The sequence below is a fragment of the Tursiops truncatus genome, chromosome 20 (assembly GCF_011762595.2).
Source record: "Tursiops truncatus isolate mTurTru1 chromosome 20, mTurTru1.mat.Y, whole genome shotgun sequence".
Lineage (NCBI taxonomy): Eukaryota > Metazoa > Chordata > Mammalia > Artiodactyla > Delphinidae > Tursiops > Tursiops truncatus.
The window spans coordinates 16,524,297-16,550,044 of record NC_047053.1 but is presented as its reverse complement, the minus strand read 5'-3'; the positions used below and the strand labels follow the sequence as shown (position 1 = coordinate 16,550,044).

The 25,748-nt window shown below is 51.7% G+C and overlaps 1 protein-coding gene across 1 annotated transcript in view; it reads left to right on the top strand.

The window, feature by feature from the left end:
• The window catches only part of KSR1 (kinase suppressor of ras 1), a 151,164-nt gene that overhangs the window by 17,178 nt on the left and 108,238 nt on the right, over positions 1 to 25,748 (top strand). The gene's annotated exons all lie outside the window — the stretch shown is intronic.

Sequence of the window (25,748 nt, the reverse complement as noted above, 5' to 3'; positions counted from 1 at the left end):
TTCTCCCCCAGGGCCTTTGTGCTGGCTGAGAAGTAGAGAAGTTTCCAGAGCTGCCGTGCCTCCTGAGGGAAGTGCTATTTCTAGTAAGCAGACCTTGTGGGAGCAGAGCCTGCCTGGTACCCGGAGGACTCCCCACATCTTGGCTGCCTGACTTGATCCCAAGTCGAGATCCAGCCTTCGAGGGAGCACCCAGTCCTGGCTGCGAGCCCCTCTGGGTGAGGGGCCATCCCAGAAAGGAGAACCCCTGCTGTGGGCTTTATCTTCCGGGTGCCACACACTCACAGCGCAAACACGGCACGTGATGCTGCCCAGGAAGCCGGTGGTTGGCTCAGAGAGACCCGGGTGGCAGTGCTGACAACCACTGACGACCTCACTGCCCGCACGCTGAGAAAAGTCCTCTGGGTGTCTGGAGGATCACGGTGGTGGTGAGGAGGACGTTTGTGACCGGAGCAAGCATTTACTGAGTGCTGTCTGTTCTGGGCTCTCAGACAGCACCGAGGATGCCGTATCCACCAGTCCTTGCAGAGCCCCCAGGGTTGGTGTAGGTCTCACCTCCGCTGCATGGGGGGGAACTGAGGCTCAGAGAGGTGGGTAGAGGTGGGTGAGCCTCCTGAGGTCACACCCATGGGTTCAGAGGTCTAGCTGGTTACAGAGCCCAGGCCCTGGTGTTTTCTGTGTCACCGCACACTCATCCGGGGAGAAGTGCGAAATCTGACTACGCAGTGAAAAATGCCACCAGCGCAGTGGTTAAGAATCCTCCTGCCAGTGCAGAGGACACGGGTTCAGTCCCCGGTCCGGGAAGATCCCACATACCGCGGATCAGCTAAGCCTGTGCACCACAACTACTGAAGCCCGTGTGCCTAGAGCCCGTGCTCCGCAACAAGAGAAGCCACCGCAATGAGAAGCCCGTGCACCGCAGCGAAGAGTAGCCTGCGCTTGCCGCAACCAGAGAAAGCCCACGTGCAGCAATGAAGACCCAACACAGCCAAAGATAAATAAATAAATAAATAAATTTATATATAAAAAGACACCCCTCTGCCTCCCCCTCCCCCTCCCCGCCCATCCCTCCTGGAAAGCCCTCGCCTCTCTGCTAGGCAGCCCCTCTGTTTACCACCCCAAATGCTCTGGGACAGCCTCCGGTTCTGCAAGAAGGGTGACTAGCGCGCTTTTGCTTTAAAGGAAGGATTTCCTGTCTCTTTAAGGACAAAGACTGCGTGACCTCTTTTTCCAGAAGCTTCGGGGCCTCATACAGTGCTTGGCACAGCGTAAGTGCTGAGGAACTAATGAGGGTGTATTGTGATCGGCGCTAAATTAACGTCACAACATTCCTAGAGAAATAATGTGAATCAATGGAAAAGGCCGTCTAGTGCAGGAGATGGGAATATGGCCTCTGGGGTCAGAGGCCCCAGGCCCTGGGTTTGAATCATGCCTGTGCCATGGACTGTTTCTAACTGTGGGCAAGTTATTTTGCTTTTCTGGGTGTCAGTGTCCCCACCCGTTCCGTGGGGACAAGACCTGTGAGGGCTGCTGCGAGGATTAAATGGATCGTCACGTAAAGTGCATGGGACGGAGCTTTGCCCACAGTAAGCACTTGATAAAAGCGAGCTGTCGTTGTTGCCTGCTCTTATGTTATTGTCATGCATGAGAGTAAGGAGAGCCCCCCAGCTGGGTTCTTACCCTTCTCTGTGGCTTCAGGGTCCAGACTGAAGGCCACCAACCTCCCCGCCCTTTTCCGCCCCGTCGTGGGGCTCTGCTGGTAGCGTGAATGGGGGTTGTCTCTCCAGGGAGATTAGGTGCATGGGGGGGCAGGAGAATCTTGGGAGACCCAGACCCAAGTCCCGGCTGTGTTGTCACTCTGTGACCCTGGACGGGTCCCCGCGCCTTCAGGGAGCCATTTCCTAACGTGGGAGATGAGAACGTAATGGAGTCATTCCCAGGGTGACAAGGAGGGTGAGATCAATGCCGTAAGACGCGGGGCACCGCAGGCGCTCAGCAGACGTCCCTTCCCCATCCTGCAGGGCAAGGGCCCCTCTCACACTGGCCTGAGTTCCCCAGAGCCTGGATCAGTGGGGACAGGATGAGTGGATGGCTGGTTTCTCTCTGCCCGGAGCGGAGCCGACCTCCACCCACCTCTCTCTGCTCTGTCTCCGCCCCTCCTGAGGCAGGTGTGGCGAGGTCGGAACAGGTGTCTCTGAGTGCAGGTGACAGAGATGGCTGCTCTGAGCCGCTCTGGTCCTCACCCGGCTTTCCCTGTTCAGACCCCCTCCTTTCCCTCACAAACACGCTGTCCTCAGGCTTCCCTTCAAAGGGGGTCGCCCCAGGCCTCTGCTGGGGCTTCTCCTGCTGGGTTCCGCTCCGAAGGAGGAAGGACTTCAGGGGGATGTGAGCTGCAAGCCCAGGAGAGAATGGCAACCCTGGTTTCCGAGGCCTCTGCAAGCACAGGCGCGGTGAGAGCCCCGCACAGTCGGGGTGTGAGGGTCACTGCCTGATGGAGGGGCAGCCGCACGGCGCAGCCAGCCGCCCGATGTGTGGGGTAACTGCCGGCGTTTGGGGTGAGCTGTGCCGCTGGGAGCATCAGGGTCCGGCGACTTCTCTATAGGACCCTGGCCGTGCAGGCAGGCTTGGAGGGTGTTGTGGAGAGGCATGCAGAGGCTGGGAGCCTCTTTGCCTTCCTTGGGCTGTGTGTGTGTGTGTGTGTGTGTGTGTGTGTGTGTGTGCGCGCGCGCGTGCGTGCACACGTGTGCACCTGTGTGTGGGTAGGTCTCAACATAAATAAGACCTTGGTTGGAAGTTCAGGGAAAGATTTAATGATAAAAGATTCCTTTAAAAGATGTTTAAGTCAGCTCTTGTCAGCCCTCTGCTGAGAACCCTCCAGAGACTGTCTCATTCTACTTGGTGTAAAAGCCAAAGTCGAGGTCCTGGTTTCTATCCTTCTTCCCGTCGCTCTCTCTGCCCCAGCCCTATTGGCCTCCTTTGTGTTCCTTGAACACGCCAGGCACATCCAGCGTTGCCCTGCAGCCTTTGCTTCTCCCCGCACCCCACCCCACCGGGTGAGGTCTTCTCTGACCACCCTCCCATCTGTCTGTCCCCTGCCCAATTTCATTTTCTCCATCCGCACACACTGTGTGGTATTACCTGTTGATTGCCATATCCCCTGTCTAGAACAAAAGTTCCAGAAGAGTAGGGATTTTTATCTGCTCTATTCACTGATGTATCCTAATACCTAAATAAAGTAGCCTGGAATCATAGTATTCAAATGAATGAAAGAAAGAACAAACTAAGTTATAAAGAAAACTGCCAAGGCCTACTGCAGTCTGGCCGTCACAGCCCAGTAGGATCCCTTGAGTAATTTTCCAGTTTTGGAAAATTGGAGTCGTCGTACCACCAGTCAAGGACTCGAATCATCTCTTAGTGTGTATGTGTTCTTCTTTTGTGTCTTCCAGGTTAATGCTGGGTGTGCCCCAGGCTTCTGTGATTACATTTGTATTAATCCTCTGATGTTGATTTACAAAACAAAACAAGCTTTTTTTTTTTTTTTAACAAAACAAGCTTTGAAACAGTTTTCATCACTTCTTTAGCTATTGTTGCAGACATTATATCTCTTGGCTTTTTTGTTTTGTTTTATTTTGGTCAAATATACCAGAGATATTGGACTGCATCCTTGACCAAAGTCCTGTAGAGTAGACACTCAGTTTTGTTTAAAATCCAAGTAGGTTTTTTCTTAAACTAGATATTTTCTTTTGAGGTCTTTAATGGAATTCTCACACATTTTGTGTTCAATGTGCTGCTGTGAGTTACTTCTTGGACCACTGAGCTGGGAGGCTGGAGACCTGGGTCTGCCATTACTGGCTTTGTGATCTAGCATCCTTGAGACTCAGTTTCTTCATGTGTGTGACCGAGGGACTTGGTCTGGCTGATTGCCTCTGAGATCCCTCTCAACTCTAATGCTATGTCTCATGAACCAAACTAATAGAGATCATAGTGTAAGTTCATAGCACAATATGCAGCTTATGTTAGCCAATGAAAGCACGCTGCACTTGGTGTACATGATACTACTTACGTCCTGGGGCCCCTCAATCTTGGATCAGCCTCATGCTTTGCTGTCCACGTGGTTGGGGCCTGTGGAGCCACCATCCTCCTGCCTGGCTCCCTGGTAACCGGCAGCATGATGTACCGAGGCCATGAGCATTTGCAAGGCTGGTGTATCCCGTCCCACCCTAACTCACCCATGTGAGCGTTTACCTTCAGCCTCCTGTTTCAGCCAAGCCGTAGATTTTATCGCCAAAGCTGATTTGGTTTGGATCCTGAGTGCTACCTGTGTGCATTGATTGAATTCCTTATGTTGAACCTCAGTTTTCTCATCTGTCAAATGGGATCAGTAAATTCTCTCAGAATGGTTTTGAGGGTTCAATGTGACAATACAGGTCAACCGCGTAGTTGAAAGTGTAAATATTACTGATGCTGGTGATGATAAAGAAGAACTACTCCGATGTGGGGGTAAAGATTATCTCCAAAGGCTGAAAAGATAACAGAAGCTTGGGAAATCTGTAATCTACAAAACTAATTTTTTTGAGTCAGAACTGCGTTAATGCTACTTGGCTATAAAGCAGGTCAAAAGTCAGATGGGATGCCAAAGAAACCTGGGGAAAGCCAGGATTCATTTGTGTACGCAGGTGCCTCAGGGTACATGTGGGTAGCAGGTGGGGAGACACTGGCCCGGGATGGTGTGGCCCCTCAGCCCCTCCTGGGTTTGCAGGAGCAGGTCCTGCTGCCATACACCAGCAAAGAGAAGGCCCATCTGTCTCTCTGGGTTGCTGAGGACGAGAGGGGGCCGGACACTTCCTTCTGGGCTGGTTGCTCTAGGCTACAGGCACAAGGAACCTGTTATTTAGGTTCCTCAGATGCAAGTTCAATAAAGTTCTGTGAGCGTAGGCACAGGGATTTGGGGTTAAGGACCAATGAGGACTTTAAAAGAATTTGGCCCCAAGGATGTTAATTGCGACATTATATATACTGATGAAGAATTGCAAATAACTTAAACGTCCATCATCTTAAACATACAACCTCGGGCTATTGTGTAAGTGAAACCAGAGTACATTTAGTTAGATCTGTTGGCCTTTAATGACACCGAAAACTTGCTGTGAGGAATTACTGCTTGAAAAAGCAGTCACAGTATACCATTAACAGAAAAAAAACCAGATTACTAAACAATATGACTCAAATTAATTATTAAGAATGAAATACGTGAAGGGAAGGCTGTGCAAATGCTTGTTAATGGTGGGTGGCTTCCCTCTGAATAGTGGAATCATAATTAACCTAATTTCTTCCTGGTGCTTTTCTTTTCTTTCCCATTTTTTTTCCCCAGTAAACATGCATTTCTCATGTATGCGGGAGGGGAAGTCATGTTACAAATATAGAAATATTTTAGTTGGATTTTCATGTACTTTTAAACGTGACAAAGATTTCTCACGTTTTATTTTTTACGCCCACTGTAAAGGTTTAACCATTTGGTTACCCGGACCTTGTCCCTAACTTAATACAAATATCTGCTCAGATGATGTGGCTCGAACCTACAGATCAAGAAATAGATTTTGTTTTCAAATGTGTGAACTAGGAGCTTGAGAATGATGAGGGATAAATGGAAAAGTTCACAGAGCAGCTCGTTGACGGGTTCTTTGAAGTGAAATGACGGGTTCTTAAAAATAATCCAAAACCAGGAAAGAGAACGTTAGACCCTATCAGCTCAGTTATGAGTGACATAAAAATAACAGACAAGTGCTTTTCCCCTGTGAGTTTACGTGTCATTTCATTCTGAAATCATTGGAATGATCTGGTTTAGGCGAAATTCTTCTTAAGGGAACCATTTTCGAAGGTTGAGATGCATCCGAAAGGCTGTGTTGCCCAAACCCCCCGCAGAGCTCACTCCCGCATCCCAGTGGTCATGAGTGATGGCTACTGATGGCGTATAGTCCAGTTCCTCCCCAGGAATTGCCTTCAGCCGAAGGGAGCTTCCTCTCTGAAGGTACTGCTGCCCATCCAAAGATGGGCTACAGAGGCTGGCCCCTTGCCTCCATCTGGGACAATTCCAACGGTTCAGCTCCAGAGTTCCCGAGTTCCCCACGGGTCTGGCTGGGGCCTCTGTTGCAGCCGAGTCATACAGAGCCCAACTGCCCCGGCCCGCTTTCCTGCAGGCACACCTCCATTTCAGAGTCTGCTTCTCGAGAAACCCTACCTCAGAGCCCCGATTTCATCACAGTGAATAGGTCGTGGAGAAGGAAGTAGGGTGCCCCTCCCAGGCACTCCTGGCCGGCATTGCCTCTCAGGACTGGTACCTCCTTGCCCTCTTGCCTCGTTTAGAGCAAGTGGCTTAGATTCTCGGGGTCCCCAGTGAAAACTGAAGGCTGCAGACATGGGTGGGGGCCAGGGAATCTGCTCACCTCTCCCTGTGCGCCTCCCCTGACATCTACCTCCTGGGCCTGTTGACAGTGGCTGCTCCCAGAGGCTGGGACAGGCTGCCTAGCTCCCCCTCCAAGGGCTTGTGGGTCTGGACCTGAAGGGCGTCCACCTGTGCCCAGAGCACATCTGTGCTTCTGCTGAGGCCAGAATCTTTGGCAGCTCCTTGCCTGGGGCTGTCCAAGCACCAACCTTTACTGCTGCATAGATCTCAAAAACGTTACCAAATCCAGTGGCCTTCTCTGGATAAGCAGACAGACAAAAGGAGGACTGTTGCTTCCTTAGCATTTGGTTGGGGGTCACGCCTCCTTCCTGCAGGACTCAGTTCCACCTCTTCAGCATGGCCTCTTGAGCCTCCTGTGTGCTCCCTGTGCCCCCCCCAGGAATCGTAGTGCATATGGACCTGGGATCTCCCTGAGTGCCTCACTGTTTCATGCCTTTCAGCCTCTTCTCCCTGGAATGCCCGGAATTCCCCTTGTCTCTGACAGCCCCTCTCATCTGTTTCCTCTTTCCTGTCCTATCTTCCCCAACAGGGAATGTGCTGGGCCGTGAGCAACTCCTTTTCGAGACTTGCCCTGTCTTTGTTGCTTCGTGGCCCCCCTGCCCTAGGTACGCTGGAAACTTCTCTCCTGCCCTTTCCTTGCTGTATTGGCATGGCCCATTTCCTGGCTGGATCTCTGGTCTCCAGACTTGCCCTGGCATACGGACCAGGAAAGAAATATTGATCATGGGCTCCCAACATAGATATTTTCACGTACAAAGTATATACACGTACTCTGTGCTATGACAGCATGTCTCTTACAATAATACATCTACAAAAATAGACAGTTGAAAGGATGAGATACAGAAGGTTCTATTTCCTCCATGCAGCCCCCTCTGGGGGCCTCTGGCCTGGAATTCTAGATTGAGAATTCCTTGGTTGGCGGAGGGAGGGTGAGGGATTGTGTCTCCCCTGCATCCTCAGTGCCTGGTACAGATGGGGCGGACTCTACTTCACGGAGAGAAGGTAGTCTTTGGGTATGGGAAGCACACAGTGCAGGGAGGTTTGGATCTTCTGATTGTCCTGGTCAGTCCCAGTGTTGGAGGCCTTTGTGGGGAGCCACCGCCCCTTCCCCGCCCCTGAGGGTTCTATCCTGTTCACAGATTCCAGAGGGTGATAATAACAATACTGATACTTCTCATTTACTTGGTAAACATTTATTGAGCACCTAATGTATGCCAGGCGGCGTAGTTGTTTCTCCTGCTCTACTGGGAGTGGTTCCTCGCATGTGTAAACTATGTCTCGTGTTCTCGAGATTTTTCAAGAAGTGTATGTGACAAAGTCCCTTTAATAATACTCCCCTCCCTGTGGGATTTAGGGGTTTACCCCACTTTGACAGATGTGGAGACATCCCAGTGAGGATAGAGAATTTCCCAAAGAGGGCTCGTGGCAGAGCCTAGATTAGAATCTGCTTTCCACGGCCAGCCCACTTTCCTAGCCCCAGAGCACCGCCCCTGCCTGCTGGAAGGGCTGGCTTGGCCTCCACAGCAAGGTGAGTGGGGAGAGGGTCCACTGCTCCTCTGGGCCCTTGAGGAGCTGGCCCTCCATCAGTGGGGGTGAGTGTGCCGAGTCCCTTCTTACGTGAATCCTCCTGGCCCAGGCTGTCACCCTGGCTTGGTGTCAGCCTGTGGGTCACCGGGGCCCTTGGTCTGGAACTGAAGCAGAGAGGAAATTTCTTGGGTGGATCCTGGACCCTTGATTTATTTGAAGCTCCTGGGGAGATTCTCCCCCTTCTGAGGTGGGGAGGGAGCAGGAAGTAACAGGCCTGATCGCCCCCTTACAGGAAGAGGAGATTTAGAGGAAAAGCCCAGATACCCCCATCCCTACCCCACCCCCACCTGCTCTAGGGGTCGCTCCTGTGGACAGGGCTGTGTCTCACTCAGTGCGTGGTGAATGGGCTTTGGAGCCTCCAGACTTCAGTTTGCCGTTTGCTAGCTCTGAGACCTTGGACAAGTCACTCCCCACAAAGCCTTGAGTTCCTCCTCAGTAAAACGGGCTAACAACAGACTCTCCCACAGAACCTGTACGAGGGCTAAATGAGGTCCTGCGTGCAGAGAGTTAGCAGCCTGCCGGGTATGTACATTAAGCTATACAGTAAACGTTCTCGGGTTGTTGGCTGTTCTAATCACCTTCCGTGCCCCCAGCGTCCCTGGCTCGCAGTGGGGTGCTATTTGTAGAACAGAATATGTGAACTCAGGTTTCTTAGCGTTTGTTAAATAAGGAAGTATTAAAATTTGGTTGGAGTTGTTTCTGGCCTTCAGTAAGTGAAGCAGGCACGGTGGATTTTAGGATCCAGTTTTCCTAACTCCCCCTGGCTCTGAGGTTTTATGATTCTTCTGCACTGCCCTTAAGATTTCCTTCAATGTAAACACACTGACAAGGGTGGTATTTTTACAACCGGCATCTGGTTTGGCTCCTGGTGTCCACCGCTGGCTTGGGTCTGGGATCTAAGGCTGTTGAGCTGGTCGGTCTGGTGCCTGGTTGCTGGCGTGAAGACATCAGGGTAAGTGCTTTTTCCCCCTAGATGTGTTTATGACTGCAAAGTGGCCAGAATGTGGAACTCCCCCAGCGGGTTTGCTGGGGGCTGGTTTTCTAGGAGGTTAACTGCTGAGGACACAGGAGAGGCCATGCAGCTGACAGTGCCTGGAGTGTCAGGACGGGAGATGGGAGCCTTGAAGCCTGCCCGTCCGTGTGCCCACAGGCTGCAGGCAGCGGCCTAGGGGACACAGGGTCGGGAGGCTCCAGAGCTGGAGGCTCCAACCTTGACTGTGTCCATCACGCCCATCCCGGGCCCCTCCCCTGATTCTCCCTGCCCTGGATGTGACTGAGGTGGGGAAGGGGCTGCGGGAGGGTGTGACCAGGCCAGGCAGGTGGTCCTTGGGTTGGAGCAGCCTGGGAGCTCCTGGCTGAGAGAACAGGGGTGGAGAACACTGACCTACACCTGGAGACCTGGCTTGGCTTCCTGAGTCTGCCACTCCCATGCTGTGTGACCATGGACCGGAGCTCTGAGCTTCTGAGTTGCAGCTTCTTCAGCTGTAAAATGGGGAAACTGGCCCCTTGGGTACTTTCCTGATCTGTGATGCTGAAACACCCTGGAGAATTGCCAGTGACTGGTATGGGTTTTTGTTTTTGTTTTTTTTTTGATAGGCAATTCATGCATGTGGTAAAAGATACTGAAAAGTTATAAAAGGATAGAGAGTCAAAGTAAACCTCCCTTGTGCCCTACCCCACGGGCTCCCTCACCCCCAGTTTCCCTTCTCAGAGGCATTCATTTCGAAGTTTTTAGAGATTTTCTGTGCGTATGCACCCATAAATGTACACACATGTTCCCACCTTTAAAATTTTTAGTTTTGAAACAGCATACATCCGAAAACATGTACACAGTGTATGTACGGTCTCAAGAATACACACCTGTGTACCCACCACTCAGGTTGAGAAATAGAGCCTTCCCAGTGCCTTAGGTGGGAATCATCCCATCTACTGTGTTCCTCATCCCATTTACTCAAATGAGCGTGCTCTTTATTTTCTTCTGTACCTTTTTTTTTTTTTCACTTATTTCATCTGGGGTATTGCTGGACCACCAGGGAAGTCCCTATCTTCTTTTTAATAGCTGTATAACATTCTTTCTGGATGTGCCAGTATTTATTTTATTTGTTTAACAATCCCTCCTGATGGACATTCAGGGTGTTTCCAATCTTTTGCCATTACCAACAATGCTGCAATAATTCTTCCGGCTTCCAGGAACTGACATTAATCAAAATATGCTGTAAGAGGTCCAGTTGCATCAGCCTCCCTGACCTGTCACTCGTTTACAAAACAACATGGAAATACTCAAAGCAGGGAAGCCCTGCGTGGATGGCTCTGGTCCCCTCACACCTGGATGGCCTGTGCCCCTCTCCCTGCGCCTTCCAGGAGCCAGCGTTGCCTGTCCGCTGCCACGCTCTCCCGGAAGCCCCTCGGGGCCGGGTCTCTGGGAGAGCACGGTATCCCCCGCTGGCGGCTGCCACGGGCGCTGGAGACGTGTGCTGCTGAGAACTCATCTGCAGGCTTTCTCTCCAAGCAGAAAAGTTCCTTTTCTTTCCAAGCAGAAAAGTTCCTTTTCTCCATCTTCTGCAGATGGGAATGAAGCAGGGGAGCTGGTTTGGGGGTTCAAGGCCAGGCCACTTGTGTTTTTGAGGCGATCCTTTTCCCTTTCGCTTTCCCACTCCATCTGCCGCTTCCTCATTTCTTCTTTCCCATTCCTCTCTCCCTTTTTGCTCTTTTTCCTCTTTTCTGCACCCCCACACCTCTCCCTTTGGACCAAAATTCCTGGTAAGCGAGCTCGTGCTGCCATCCACACGTGCAAACTTTCGGGCTCTTCTTTCCTTTCTCTCCCAGTTCTGAATGTGGACGGGCCACAGCGTAGAAATTGAGGGGTAGTAGATGCTAAGGTCAGAGGTCACTGAATGGGGGGTAGCGGGCCTTGGCGCCTTTCTGCTGCTCATCTCTCCCGTTGAGTGGATCTTCTGCCCCTGGTCTCTTTACTTCCCCCTCCTTCAGGGTGTGCGGCCATGAAACGGGGAGGGCTGACCTGCCCGGGAGGAGGCCCCAAAGAGTCAGGAATACGGATGATGATGGCCTTTGGGTTTGAGGGCGAGGGGCTGGGAGGCGGCAGTGTCCTCAGGGAGAAGAGGCGGTGCAGGCACCTTCTCAGTGACACCGTTCCCTGGGTTCACCAGCCTGGGCAGAAAGGTGACGACCCAGAAGCTTCTCAAATAAAGTTGGTTCAAAGAGGCCAATAGGCCACGTTCTGGAAGCACATTTGTATTTGTGGGTCCGTGTGCATCTGTGTGTTCAGTCCCCTCTCTGGAAGGTAGTAAAAGTGCTGATCAGGTGTGTGGATTCCAGAATCCGGTCACCTAGGTCTGTCCAGGCTCCACCTCTTGTCAGCACACTGGAGGGACCTTATAAAAATCTTTTCTACGCCTCAGTTTCCGCATCCATAAAATGGGGCTGTTGAAGCATTAAATGAGATTTTCCTTGTAAAGCATTCAGCACATAGTAAATGCTGCATCAGTGTTAGCAATTATGAGTATCTTTTAGGTGGTTTTCAAACGTTTCAGGCAAAGCAATCCTCCTTTCTTTCCCTGGTGACATCTTCTGTGGAAAGCCAATTTATAAAGAGAATGGAACGGAGTGGTTGAACGGGTGGGATGGGGGTGGTGGAAGGTGGGCAGCAGAGGCCCCGGGGTCTTTCTTCTGGGTCCCTGAGCCTCTTTCCTGTGATCCAGGGAGCGGCTTGCAACTCTTGGACATAATCAAGTTGTGCAAATTGGTGCTACCTTTTTGGATGGTACTTTGACAGTAATTATTAAAACTGAAAATTCCTCAGGATTCAGCAATCCAAGTCCTGGGAATCTGACACCTATAGAAACCATGGCCTGTACACATACAGGTATATGCACAAGGCTGTTCAAAGTAGCACTGTGATTACAAGTAAAGGTTTAGAGACACCTATGTCTAGTAGTAAGGGAAAGAGTGAATCAATTATGAAATCCTATATAACTGTAAAGTAGACCGTCTCGGAAAGAGTTTCATGACATATTAAGTGTAAAAAACGTCAGATGCAGAACGATATATCTGGTGTATTCCTCTTTTTTAAAAAGATATGTGTATGTATTTATACCTCTAGCTGTAGATACACACAGGTGCACGAGAACCCCATCATTCACTGGTATAGGAACCAGCTGGGAAGGGTACCCACCTAACTGTGAACTTGACATTCAGGGGATGAAGGGGAGGCTGGTATTTCTTACTTTATGGAGCTCTTCCCGGTCCCCCAGAAGACTAGTACTTTGAGTAAGTTTGCTTTGTAGTTGGTGTCTTCCTCAGAATTAAAAAGAGGTCACCTTGGAGGTAAGAAAACAGCTCCATGCTAGGTGGTGGGTTTGCCCAGCATCGCACAGGTCTTTGAAGGAGGAGCTGGGCTGCAGGTGCGGGCTGATGCTAGGAAAGCTGGCCTGCTGAACGGGGGCCCCTGGCTCCTGCCTTGTTTTTCCCCTCGGCAGGTGGGCTCTGTGGGCTGCGTTCCCGATACACTCTGCTTGCCATCTGTTGAGGAAGCAGTTGTGAAGCTGCTGGCAGTGCCTCCCCACCATGCCTAATTTAACAAGCCACCCTTCTCTCCGTAGGCCTCGCCCAGGCTAGGGGATCACCTTCAATTATTCACAGGGGTCAGCCACCTGATGAAACTCCTTTGCTGGAGACAGATGGTACAGACAAGCAGACGCGTGGTAGTTGGGAGGAGAGGAGAGGCTCCTTGCGTGCAATAGCAAGGAGGGCGTGGCCTCAAAAGAGAATTTCATGAAGCATCTAGGAAGGTCATTTTAAACGCTGATCATCTTGAGGCCGTGGTTCAGAGGTGAACCAAGCTGAAGACAGCCGGCCCAGCACACGGCAGGCACGCTTTGCTTTCCTGTCAGTCTGAGGAGGGAGGGGTCAGTTTAGCTCACCTTTGCATTGCTCTGAGATCTGTTCAGAGCTACGCCTGCTTGTTCCCGGTGCCGGCGTACTCCCCTAGGAACCATCTGGCATCCATTGGCCAGCTCCTTCTCCAAAGTCACTGGACCTGAAGCCGAACACTGGCCCTTCCTCTGACCCATCATGTAACCTTGGACAAGCCACTTCTCCCTTGGGCTGAATTCCTAACACTCCTGTGATCTCTCATAGCTCTAGAACATTCAGCGAGTTATGTGCTGTACATGTCATTTGCAGGGAGAGTGTCACGAGCTGGACAAAAGGCCCTGCAGTTGAGGCACCTGGACCTGCAGTTGAGGCGCCGTGCTTCCGTGGATCCGCCAGGCGGATCCTGAGCGGCCACATCTGCAGAGACTGGCCTGGGATCGGGAGGAGGTGGGACACGTTTGGAGCCTGAGTTCCCCACCTGAAAAATAGAACTAACAGTACTTGCCTTGCAGGATGATAAGGATGTGTGAAAATACGGTTAAATTCCTGGCACGTGGTGGGTGCTCACTAAATGGTATTATACACTTAGCACTTGGCATTCTCAGCCCTGCTTTTTCTCTTAGCTGGAAAATATATTCCGTGGGGAGTGGGGGTGGGCATTGTCTTGCTTTATAGATGCCACTTCATAGAAAGCATTGGCCTCACGAACCTTTCCCAAAGCAGTGTGGGTTCCTCCATCACTCTGATTATGGCTCGCACTGGGCATCTGCTGTGTGCAATGCACGTGACGACTCTGATCGCCTTTAATCTTCGTGAAACCCTATGAAGTCATAGGGAAGATTATCCCCATTTTATAAATAAACAAATCGACGCTCTGGGAAGTTAACTGATGCACCCAAGGTCACACAGTCAGTAAAATGGGGAGGCTGGGAATGCAGCCACATCGTTCAGATCTTAGAGTCCTCGTCCCTAACCATTATGTGTGCTTTTCAGAGCAGGGCGTGCATTAGGGGATCAAGAAAAAGCTCTTGGACTGTCAGACGGGAAGTCATGCCCTTGAATCCCTCAAGGTGGTAGATTTTCTAATCACAGACATTAACGATCAGCCCCGTACAGTGCTCCTGGCTTGTCAGACCCTGAGGTGGTGGATCCCGTGTCCCACATGGGCCAGATGATTCAGTTTTGTCAGTTTTGTTTATTTGCAAGTGACCTTGAATTCCCTAAACCCCAGAGAAATGTGTTCTTAATTTGCCCTGTTCTCAGTGCTGACCTTTTCCCCCCTCGAACTCAGATTTAAATAACCCTTCCTTCTGTGTTGTCATGCACTTAAAAAGCAGCATCATAAAAAATCCCAACCCTCGGGCTTTCCTGGTGGCGCAGTGGTTGAGAGTCCGCCTGCCGATGCAGGGGACACGGGTTCGTGCCCCGGTCCGGGAAGATCCCACATGCCGCGGAGCGGCTGGGCCCGTGAGCCATGGCCGCTGAGCCTGCGCGTCCGGAGCCTGTGCTCCGCAACGGGAGAGGCCACAGCGGTGAGAGGCCCGCGTACCGCAAAAAAAAAAAAAAAAAAAATCGCAACCCTCAACTGTCTGTAATTATGGGGTACAGTGGTGAGGGAGGGGCACTGAATAGGAAATCATGGGATCTCCAGAGTACTGTAAGTTGCACTGGGTATATTCAGTAGCTGCTGGGACAGTTAAAAAGCAAAACAGCCCCTGCTTCAGCTAAGGTTGTTGCCTGTTGGATTTTCGCCCTTTAATTTGGGGCACCTGAGGGTCCCATTCTGGGTACCATGGACGGGGGCTCACATCGCCTCTTCCGCTGCCTGGCCGAGGCGAGACTTGGGGTTCTTGGGGAGGTTTGGTTTTGTCCCCACCGTTCGAGGTGGCTGCCATCAGTCTCAACCTCTGATGTCTGCCAGGGTTTGGAGCAGCGGCCCGGAAGCGCTCATGGGTCTCTGTGGAGTGGAAGCCACACTCCTTCTCCCCCTCCTCTGTCTGTGTGCTGGGGTACAAAGAGCTACCCCGAACAAGTAGGGATTTTTTTTTAAGGCCCCCCAAACAAAGACCTAAATTTTGAGAGTGAAATTGCCACGGGGGTTATGTGGGGAGTATAGAGAATCATTCCTGGGAAGGTGGGCTGGTGGGGCTGAGGGATTTAGGAAGCACGTTTGCCTGGCTGTCCAGGTACGTGGGCCTGTGGGAAGGGAGGAAGGGAAGGCACAGGCAGGTGGCAGTAATTTGGACGCCCGCCTCTGAGTGCGGTTAACAGAATGCATCTATCCCAGGTGGTAAAAAAATGAGCGAAAGGGATGGGTTTCACTTGCCTGGGGTCGCTGTGCCTGGCCAGCAGCCTTAACTAGACCTGGGATTGCCACGTGTCCAGCCGGCCTCGACTCTACAGGGTTCATGTTCTCTTAGGGACCTGTTCAGGGGTCAATAGATTAGATTCCAGAGTGCTTTTGATTTACATTTAAAAGCAGTCAAGAGCGGGAAGGAGATTTCTGGCGTTTGCGTGCTGTTTAAAAGCTGAATGGATGACAAATCCTGATGGAGCTCTTCCCTCTCGGGGTGGATGGCCTCGTTATGGAGACTGCTCTGTGAGCACCAGTGGGCGGTGTCCCTTCCAGGTTGTCCAGGAAGCCAATTTTGGACTCTGACTGCTGACTCAGTGTGGCCTGCTGGGTGGCTCCCTGCTCCCGGGAGGCGGCCCTGGCAGTGTCCCTGGGCCCAGCCCATGAGCAGGTGCCCCAGGTGATCCTGCCCAGACACGGCAGCAGGAAGGACAGAGGGAAGGAGCTCCGGGCAGAGTGGACCGAGGAGGGCGCCGCGGGTAAGCGGGTGGCCGGCGGGGAGTGGGCGGCGCAGTTGTGAGTTGTCTCCAAGTGGGGGAGGCCTGGTTGTTTCCTTTATCTGTGGGGCAGGGAAAGAAGTTGGAAAAGCGGAGCTTGGTTTTGGAGAGGGTGTGTGCTGGGAGCTTGGTCTCAGCAGAGCAGAAGCTTCTGGCCTTTTGAAAAGAATGCGCAGCTTAGAGGCGGAGGGGATGGGGTGTAATCAGGGGCCGATCCTCTTACTTACCCCCGCCGACCCGCCCCCGCCCAGGTCTCTTACTCCCCTGGCCTTATCCAGTGTCTCGTTGGTAGAAAAACAGTGTATGTGTGTCTGTGTATCTGACTCAGGAGGCCAGGGAGCCCCTCACACAGGGTGGGTGAGGTGCAGCGGTCAGCCTGGACCAGGAGTTTGAGGACGTGGGGCTTCGTGTCTAGCCGGATGATGACTTAGGCCTGGTTCCTTGGTCTCCCTGGGACACAGCCCCCTTCTCTGCCCTCAAGGGTAGAGATGGGCAGTGAGAGGGCGGCTTGGTGATTCTTTCTGTTTTGTTTTTTTATTAATAAATTTATTTAATGTTTGGCTGCGTTGGGTCTTCGTTGCTGCGCACGGGCCTTCTCTAGTTGCGGAGGGTGGGAGCTACTCTTCGTTGTGGTGCGCGGGCTTCTCATTGTGGTGGCTTCTCTTGTTACGGAGCACCTGCTCTAGGTGCGTGGGCTTCAGTAGTTGTGGCTCGCGGGCTCTAGAGCGTAGGCTTACTAGTTGTGGCGCACGGGCTTAGTTGCTCTGCGGCATGTGGGATCTTTCGGGACCAGGGCTCGAACCCGTGTCCCCTGCATTGGCAGGTGGATTCTTAACCACTGCGCCACCAGGGAAGCCCCTTGGTGATTATTTCTAACGACTCTTCCAGCTCTGAAATCCTATGAACAATGCTGTCTAGTAAGACTGCCTCCACCAGGTAACACGTGACTGCCAAGTGGGTATTTTAATCAGTGTGACTTCAGAATCACAGGGCCGGTTCTCACAGAGGGTTCATTGCTTCGTCGATCATGCAGTCCCCGTGGAAACTGAGTTGATGGCGGGGCTACAGTTGGTTCGGTTTCCTTGGAGCTGTCTGACACTTATCAGGCACAGACATTCTCTTCAAAGCCTAGAAGCATCTTATTTATTTATTATACTTTTTTTGGCCGCACCGCATGGCATGTGGGATCTTAGTTTCCCTACCAGGGATTGAATCGGCGCCCCTTGCATTGGAAACGTGGAGTCTTAACCACTGGACCGCCAGGGAAGTCCCTAGAATCATCTTATTTTTTCAGGTGGGCTTATATTTGCCCATTATGGTTGGTGAAATTTTGTTTCCCTGTGTTGCCCCTGGAAGCCCAGAGGGAAGGGTTTGGAAAAATGTGTCCTTTTTGGAATGGGATACCGTTGCCTGTAAGGCTAATTTATGGCTGGGTCTTACGTGGGCAGATAGTAAATGTTTCTGGAACCTTCTGGGCTCTGCCCGCTGTCCTGTGAGGAGCCCCAGGCTCTGGCTTATTGGGACCTCATGGGCCAGTGGTCAGGCTTTGCATTTTGCTCTCAGGATGGGCCTGTCTCTCCTTTAGGAACTGCAGCATGAACAAGTCTTATTCTGAGCAACAGACTGAGGTGCAAGGGTGGTGTTTTAGGTTTGTCCGAGGGGATGCCTCATCTCTAACCAACCAGATATGACTGGAAAGAGACAGCCATGATGCTTCTGTTTGTCTCCAATTCTGTTTAATAAGATGTGGGGGGAGAAGGATACATATAAAAGATACTTCTGGTTAATGAAACCCCAATTTTTCCCAAAATAAGAAAACCTGATGCCTTCTTTCTCTGTTTTGTCGAGGCTTGTGGCTGATTCTGCTGGATTTAAATCCGTCACAGCCAGATTTCCTGGTCCTCCTTCCTTGTCCCCCTGGACGGAGGGGAGGGCCCCGGCATGGTTTGGGTGCTGCCCAGCTGGGCCTCTGTCTGACAGGGCCCGAGAGCAAGAATTCAGGTTGAGACCTTGTGGGTGCCGTGGTAACCAGCACGCGAGGCTTGGGGGACCTGAGATTAATGATTAAGCCCTTCATGCTATTTCAGATGAGTCAGTGGCCCTCAGCATTCCCAACCCCCAGCCAAACTTGTGTACCTTTTACCTTGATAGCCTTTCCCACTGAGTGAAGATGAAAAATGTCTTAGAGGAATACTGAGGGGCTAGCAGGGTGGAGGTCGGGAGCGTGGCTGTCAATGGGGCAGGTGAGTGTGCTGGTGGCCACAGGCACGCGGGGTCATCTTCTAAAGGCTGAGAACGCTGGACGCGGCCACCCAGGCCTGCCCTGAATTTCAGCTTCTGATTAGAAAGTTTTTTTTTTTTTTTGCAGTACGTGGGCCTCTCATTGTTGTGGCCTCTCCCGTTGTGGAGCACAGGCTCCAGATGCACAGGCCCAGCGGCCATGGCTCACGGGCCCAGCTGCTCTGCGGCATGTGGGGGTCTTCCCGGACCGGGGCACGAACCTGTGTCCCCTGCATCGGCAGGCGGACTCTCAACCACTGTGCCACCAGGGAAGCCCCGTTTAGAAAGTTTTAAAAGCCCATGTGTGTTTTCATTTTTCTGTAAACGGGAAGCATCAGATGCTGACTGATCTGGTATTTTCTAGGGTGGCAGTAGTAAGTGGTCCTTTCTTCCCTCCCATTGGGAAAAGGGGATGAGCAGATATTTGGTCTTCAGCTCTTTTAGTCACACCTTTGTTTTGTTTTGGCCGTGCCGTGCGGTGTGCGGGATCCTAGTTTCCCAGCCAAGGATTGAACCCCGTACCCCCTGCAGTGGAAGCGTGGAGTCCTAACCACTAGACCGCCAGGGAATTCCCCGCACCTTTGTTTTATATGAGGACAGCAGACATTCATCCGGGACTTGCTGGGTGCGTTCCTGATAATTCCATTCCATCCCTTAATATCTCCATGGAGGCGAAGGACCAGCAGCCCCCTGCAAAACACTGAAGCAGGGAGAGGTTGAGTAACCAGTGTAGGGTTGGGCAGTGGGCAGCTCTGGCGTGTGGATGGGATTTGTCCTTTTGTCATTACAGGGCCAGCAGTCCCAGTGCCTTTCAAGTCTCGGTATGGCTGTCCTTTCTAGAAAACTCAGCTAAGGACAAAGTGCAGGGTGGGCACCCCAGACGATTTCAGGGGATGCCCAGATGTGGCTTTAACTACCTTAAATCCCATAACAAAGCAACTGTCTCCTTAGACCCCCCTTCCCGGCTTTCAGTGGCCTCCAGGCGAGGGTCCGAATGCCATCTCCGTTTTTAAAAAGCAAAGGGCCAGATCATGAGGAAACGGGCCTCTGGATCCCAGGCTTCTGGAGGCAACAGGGTCTGCTAGATTTAAGAATATTGTTTTGTTTCAATGAGACTTTTTTTGTGGAAATCTTCTCTGTCTGGCACAGATAATGGTGTCCCTTAATGGCAATGATAATAATTTTTTAAAAAGTGAATAGATTTAATAAAAGAAAATCAAATAAATAATAGCACTGGTGGCATATGCCAGTAGTGAACAACATTTGAGAAAACCTGCTTGACTGTAGCAGCATTTATGCCAGGAGGAAACTCAGTGACCGAGAGGGAAGTGCACCTTTCTGGAAAGTCAGGCACAGTCAACGCATGCATACACACAAGACTGTCAGGTTGGCAGTTTCTCTCAGGGATGGGCAGACAAGTTTGTACAAGTTTTGCTGCAAGAAAAGGGGAGTGTGTGTGCATATGTGTTTGTGCTGTTTTTTCCTTCAGCAGCAGCATTACTTTGCCCTCAAAGATGCCTCCTGACCAGCAGGCTCTACTTACACGCAGCTTGGTGTGACAGTTCTGTCTGGGTGATTTTTAACCACAGGGAAGCAGCCCGGGAGTTTCCAAGGAAAAAGCCCAGTTGGCCAAACTCCATTTTTAAACTGTGTCTGATGTCCAGTTTTCCAGACAGTCTGATGGTTCTCAAATTTTAGTCATTACCAGTGTCACTTGGGGACCTTGGTGGGAGACAAAGCCTCCGGACCTGCCCTACCCACCCAGCGGGGCCTCTGTGTGCCCCAGGTAATCCCGATACACACCAGTGTCTGAGCTCGTGGTCCGGTCACAGGCTGCGGGTCCCAGCTCTGGCTGCCCGTGAGAGTCACCTGGAGAGCTCTTGAATATTTGAGGCCTAGACCCCACCCCAGAGAAGCCCAACCAGAATCTGTGGGGCTGGGGCCTGGCATTAGGATTTTTAAAATGCTTCCCAGGTGCTTCTGCTGTGTGGACCGGTAGAGGCCCACTGGCCTCAGTAGAGACTTTGGGGGCAACTTTTTTGTTGTTTTTTATAATTAATTTATTTATTTTTGGCTGCGTTGGGTCTTCATTGCGGTGCGCGGGCTTCTCACTGCAGTGGCTTCTCTTACTGCGGAGCACGGGCTCTAGGCGCGTGGGCTTCAGTAGCTGTGGTGCGTGGGCTTCAGTAGTTGTGGCTCACGGGCTTAGTTGCTCCGCGGCATGTGGGATCTTCCTGGACCAGGGCTCGAACCCGTGTCCCCTGCATTGGCAGGCAGATTCTTAACTACTGCACCACCGGGGAAGTCCGGGGGGCCACTTTTTAACCACACCTGGGAATGCTCATGATGAGGAAGTAAAGGGCTGCGTGAGGCCTTTACAGAAATTAGTGTGTCTGCAGAGAAAACCCACAAGTCTGAGTTCAGGGTTTGGAGGACTTCTGCGAAAAAATGGAGATAGGAGGCCAGTAACCCAGGGTGAGAGGGAGCGCACATCAACCTGTTAGAACCGGGTCAGGGGGGCTAACAGCTTCAACAAATGGGAAAGGCATCGAAAGGGCTCTTGAGAATTTGTTCAGAGCGAGAAGAGCAAGGGCACGGTAAGCTGCAGCTCGGCCAGAGCCCCGGGGGTGGAGGGGAGCAGGGCGGCGGCTCACGTGGCCTCTCTGTTCTGTTAGGTCCCTGGGCAGCAAGGGTGACCCAACCCGGAGTAAGAGAACTGAGGCAGAGAATGGAGTGGACACGGCCAGAGAGCACCGGCTGCTTTCTTTTTCTTTTCTTTTGGCCACACCTTGCGGCCTGAGGGATCTTAATTCCTGGACCAGGGATCGAACTGTGAACCCGTGCCCCCTGCAGTGGAAGCCCAGAGTCCTAGCCGCTGGACAGCCAGGGGAGACACCCCTCTTTTTTTTTTCCCGGCTGCTTTCAATGAGGCTACCCCGTCTCATCCTGGGCACTTGGGAACCTGGTCATCCATCATTGTTGGTCAATTTAAGGCACTTTAAAGGGAGAGCCAGGCTCCTGAAGACTGGGCTGGGAGTTGGGGAGATTGTCCCTGCTTTTAAGAAGTTAGGAAAGAGTGAATTCTAGAAACCGTAGTCAGGTGAGCTTGGGCTCCATTTCCAAGAAACTTCCCAAAAGCATGACTAAGCAGCTGTTTTGTGAGCAGGTTTGGAGCCCAGTCTGGGTCAAGGTGATGGCCACCTTTTTTTTTTTTTTTCAGAACAAGGCATGCCAGGCTGGCCTTTCCTGTTCTGGTAGGTAGCTGGCTGCCAGGTCGGGGAGCGCCTGAGGCCTCTCGACAAAGCATTTGGCCAAGCACTGGTGATGTCTTCTTCGTGGGCTGCCGGAGTCTAACGCATCAGTGAAAATCCTCGTGGAGAGATGCGGAAATAGGAACTGGAGGGGATACAGCTGTATGCATGGCTTCAGAGTCAATTCATCAGCCGCCCCTCAAAGCAGAGGGGGCCCCTGAAATTCGACGTAGAAGGGGTCTGTGAGGCTTTCTCCTTGGAAGGGGGGGCAAGGGGGATTTGAGAGTGTGACAAGCATCCGGTTCATTTAAGTTACCTGTCATTTGAGGGTAGTCTGGGAGGGTTGGTGGAGATGGAAGGGGCTGAAGTCATCTGTTGTGTCTGTACCACCTCTGCCCTCGTCTTGCTGGTGGATCTGGGTCAGTCTGGAGGAAGGCACATCCTGCGTCTTTGCAGCGCTTGGATAAAGGCATGATTCCTAAAGGCCCAAGGCGGGGAGCAATGAGCCAGCATGGGTGACCATCCCAGCTTATAAGGAGCACAGTGGGCCTTCCGTAGCTGTGGGTTCCATGTCGATGGATTCAACCAGCCACAGATGGTGTACTGTGTTTTCCATCCCCGGTTGGTTGAATCCATGGATGGGGAGCCTAGGGATTCGGAAGGCTGAGTCTGGGACTCAAGCATCCATGGGTTTTGGTACCCACAGTGGGCTCTGGAGCCAATCCCCCGTGGACGCTGAGGGACGACTGTATAGGGTCGGTAGGCTGACCTGCCTGAAGGAGGTTTCCCGTAGTGCTGTGGGTGTGAAGCTTTGCACTGTGTCAGGAGGCTCCTAGAAATGTCACCCTTGAAGCCCGCCCTTTAACATGAGTCAGAAGTGGCCCTGGTGATCTTGGAGGTGATGAAAGTTGAGGCTGGAGAGGTTAAGTGACATTCCCAAGGCCACCCAGCCAGTAAGTGACGGCTGTGCAAGTGCACAGGGAACAGTCTAGGTTTGACTGGGTGAACAAGACGGATTTCAGTTGCCGTTGTGCTCCAGAGGCGAGGAGTGCCTGCCGGCCAGCAAAGCAAAGGTGGGGGCTTGGGCCACGCCAATCAAGGTTTGATGTTCAAACATCATCGAAGCTCCATCCACCTGGACCAGCCAGGCCTCATCTGACATTCGTGTTCTGTTTTGGGTACCACACTTTAATTTATTTGGTTCCAAGTTAGAAATTGTTTTTAAAAGAATACTGTAAAGTTCTAGTAGTAACATTGTAACAACTGAAAAGTTAGGAAAAATTGGGGGCTACATTTTGGAAGGATGTTGACAGACCGGATGATTAGGGTGTTGGAGGTCTGAGAAACGGGAAGAAAAGGCCTAGATTGTCCTTCTGCAAGGAGGAGGGGAAAGGGGGCTGCTGGGTCATGGTTCTGACCCTGCCAGGTCTTGGCACCAGCCTCTTCACGTGGCTTAACTCTGAATCCCTGACACAACCTTACTGAGAGATCACACTTAATGAACCTCCAGGATGCAGAATGCAAACCAGAGGGTATACATGTTATGTAATAATAGTCGCTGGCATTTCTTTGAGTCCTTCCTATGTGCCAGGCATTGTGCTAAGATTACAACTTGTGTGAGCTCCAAGCTGCAGAATTCAGACCAAAGGCTGTGCAAGTCTGTAATCATCATTGCTGTTGTTTGCAGAGCCATTCCTATTATGCTAAGCAACTCTTGGACATTATCTCATTTAATCCTCATCGCAGCCCCACAAGGCAGCATTTAGGTTTGTTCTGGTTGCTTCGGAGGCAGGGCATTGACCAAGGCTGTAAAGTACATCACCATCATCATTGGGAGTATTGTAATTTTCATGCAATGATCACTGAGCCCTTTCTATATGCCGGGCACTGCAAAACACTTTGCATCATTGTCATTAATCCGCATAACAACTCTGTGGCGATTAGGGGATTATTATCCCCATCTCGAAGTGGAGGAACTGAGTATCAGGTTGGCCCCTATGGCATATCCATGCTAATTTCATGCAGATTACTAAAAGGTGTCCCTCAGGTGGACCAAGCCAGGGCGCCTGGTTTGGTGAGGATATGTGGGCTGGTTTCCTCCCACCAGCCTGCCTCCTGGTCTGGTGCCTTCAGCGCAGGGCTCAGACTGCACAGCTGTAGGCAAGGGCCCTGAGGATGACCAAGGCTGAGGAGGTGGTTAAAGCCACATAGGAGGAAATGGCAGAGCTGGAATCTCAAGCCGGGTCTGCTGATTCTGGAGCTCATGCTCCTAACCAGTGCCGAGGAGAGAGAACCTCGTGCTCATCAGAGACTTCCAGGTGGATGGGACCATCCTTGGGCTGGTCCTTGGAAGTGATCCCAAGAGAGACAACAGGTGGCCATCTGTCAGGATGGAGGATGGTGGCCTCAGTGACTACGAAGGGCCCCTCTGCCAATTCTGAGAGGCTGTGATCCAAGTAAGGCATTCGTGTAAGCGTAACGTCTTCAAATCTGCCATTTCTCCTCCATGTTCCCTTCTTTTCCTTTTGCTTAAAATCAACTCCATCCTCTCCTCCCCTCCCCCCTCCCCCACCCTCCAGCCCGGGGTGAAAAGGCTACCTGACTCTCGTGGGGGCCGGGCTGGGGATGCCGGTGGGGGGGTGGTAGGTGGGGGGTGGCTCGAGCTGTGTGCAGCCTCACAGTTGGTCACTGTGGCCCACAGGTGACCGCGTCGCTGGCCGTAGCCCTTCTCCAGGAAGACCCTCATTTATCACCTCTCAGTGCTTGCCCACCCTCGAGCGTCAGCACATTCTACCTACACCGTCTGGCATAATCATGACACAGATGTTGTTTGACTTCAGGCATCGGGGGCTGGAGTGCAAATGGCAGGAATTCTGCAGCAGCCTCCCAGCCTAGTCTTGGACTCCTGCCACCGGGGAGGCAGGAATGACCTTGGGCCGAGTGACTCTCTGCTTTCTCGGGAAGAAATCTATGCCTGACTCTTCCCATGTCTTCTCTTGGGCGGTGACGCTAGCAGCAGCGCTTGGTGGTGATGGTAATACAGCGAGTCTCTTCTACGCATAGGCAACATTGCTGCCGGCTTACCCTTCCCATGTGCCAGGCCCCGTGCCGAGGGCTTTACGAGCACTTGCTGGTTTAATCCTCACAGTGACCCTTTGAGGTGAGTACAATGATTATTCCTAGCAATCAAGAAACCTGTCTCTTAAGTTAGTTCCGAGTCGTGTATCTTATGGGAAGAGGATGGCATTTTCTCTTGAAGAGAGAGGATGCTTCTTGTAAGTCTGAAGCAGAGGTTTTCAACTGGGGGCCATCTGCCTTCTAGGGGACATTTGGCGATATCTGGAGACATTTTTGGTTGTCAGTTTGGGAAAGGGTTTGGTATTGGCATCTCATGGGTAGAGGCCAGGGACGCCGCTAAGCATTCTATAATGCACAGGACAGCCTCCCACAACAGAGAATTATTCATCTCCAGTGTCATTAGTAGGAGGTTAAGAAATTCGGATCTAAAGAGAATGAGAGGGATTTCCCTGGCGGTCTAGTGGTTAAGACTCCACGCTTCCACTGCAGGAGGTGCGGGTTCCATCCCTGGTTGGGGAACTAAGATCCCACGTGCCATGTGGCGCGGCCAAAAATAAAAAGAAAAAAGAGAATAAGAAACAGTATTCATTGTTTCAGCCAGTTTGTGATCATGAACTCCTGCTCAAGCCCCCAACCCTGCCTGTGGTCATTGGTGCAGTTCCCCGCCTCTTTCTGGTTCTCCCACTGATCACGTGGGAGGGTTGCGCTTTCCTACCATCTCTTAGGTGGAGATGTGACTTGCGTTGGCCAAAGAACTGTCAGCAGGAAATACGATGGTACTTTGATGTTGAAACCTTCAAGAGCTCAGGTGCGGTTCGCCACATTTCTTTCCCCTTACGATGGCAACCATCAATGCTCCCGGCTTGTAGAGGCTCCATCAGCCTGTTTGCTGGAGTCAGGAGGCCCAGGGGAGAGCTCCTGGTCGACTCACATGGACGTGCAGGATGAACGAGAAATGATCTTTGTTATTTAAACCACTGAGATTTGGGGGTTGTTTTATTACCATGGCATAGCCTATCTGATCCTGACTGATGTATTCTAAATAGAACCAAAGTAAGGAGAAGTTAGGATTTGAGTCAGGCAGGTGGTGTGTGTTTTTGTTTCTATCTGGATACTGATGCTGGCGACTCAAGCATCAGGTGTTTATGGATTGCTCACTCCAGTGAAGATACTGTGTTCAGCCCTGTGGGAGATTTAGAGATGCTGGCAGATTGATTGCTTCATAGAAGGAATGGAAGGGAGTTTAGAAGATCTGTGTGGCCCATCTAGACCTCTTTGATGTCTAAAGAGGTTAAGTGACTTACCCAATCATCTGAGTCTCCTACTGGAATCAGGAAACCCTACCCAGACTG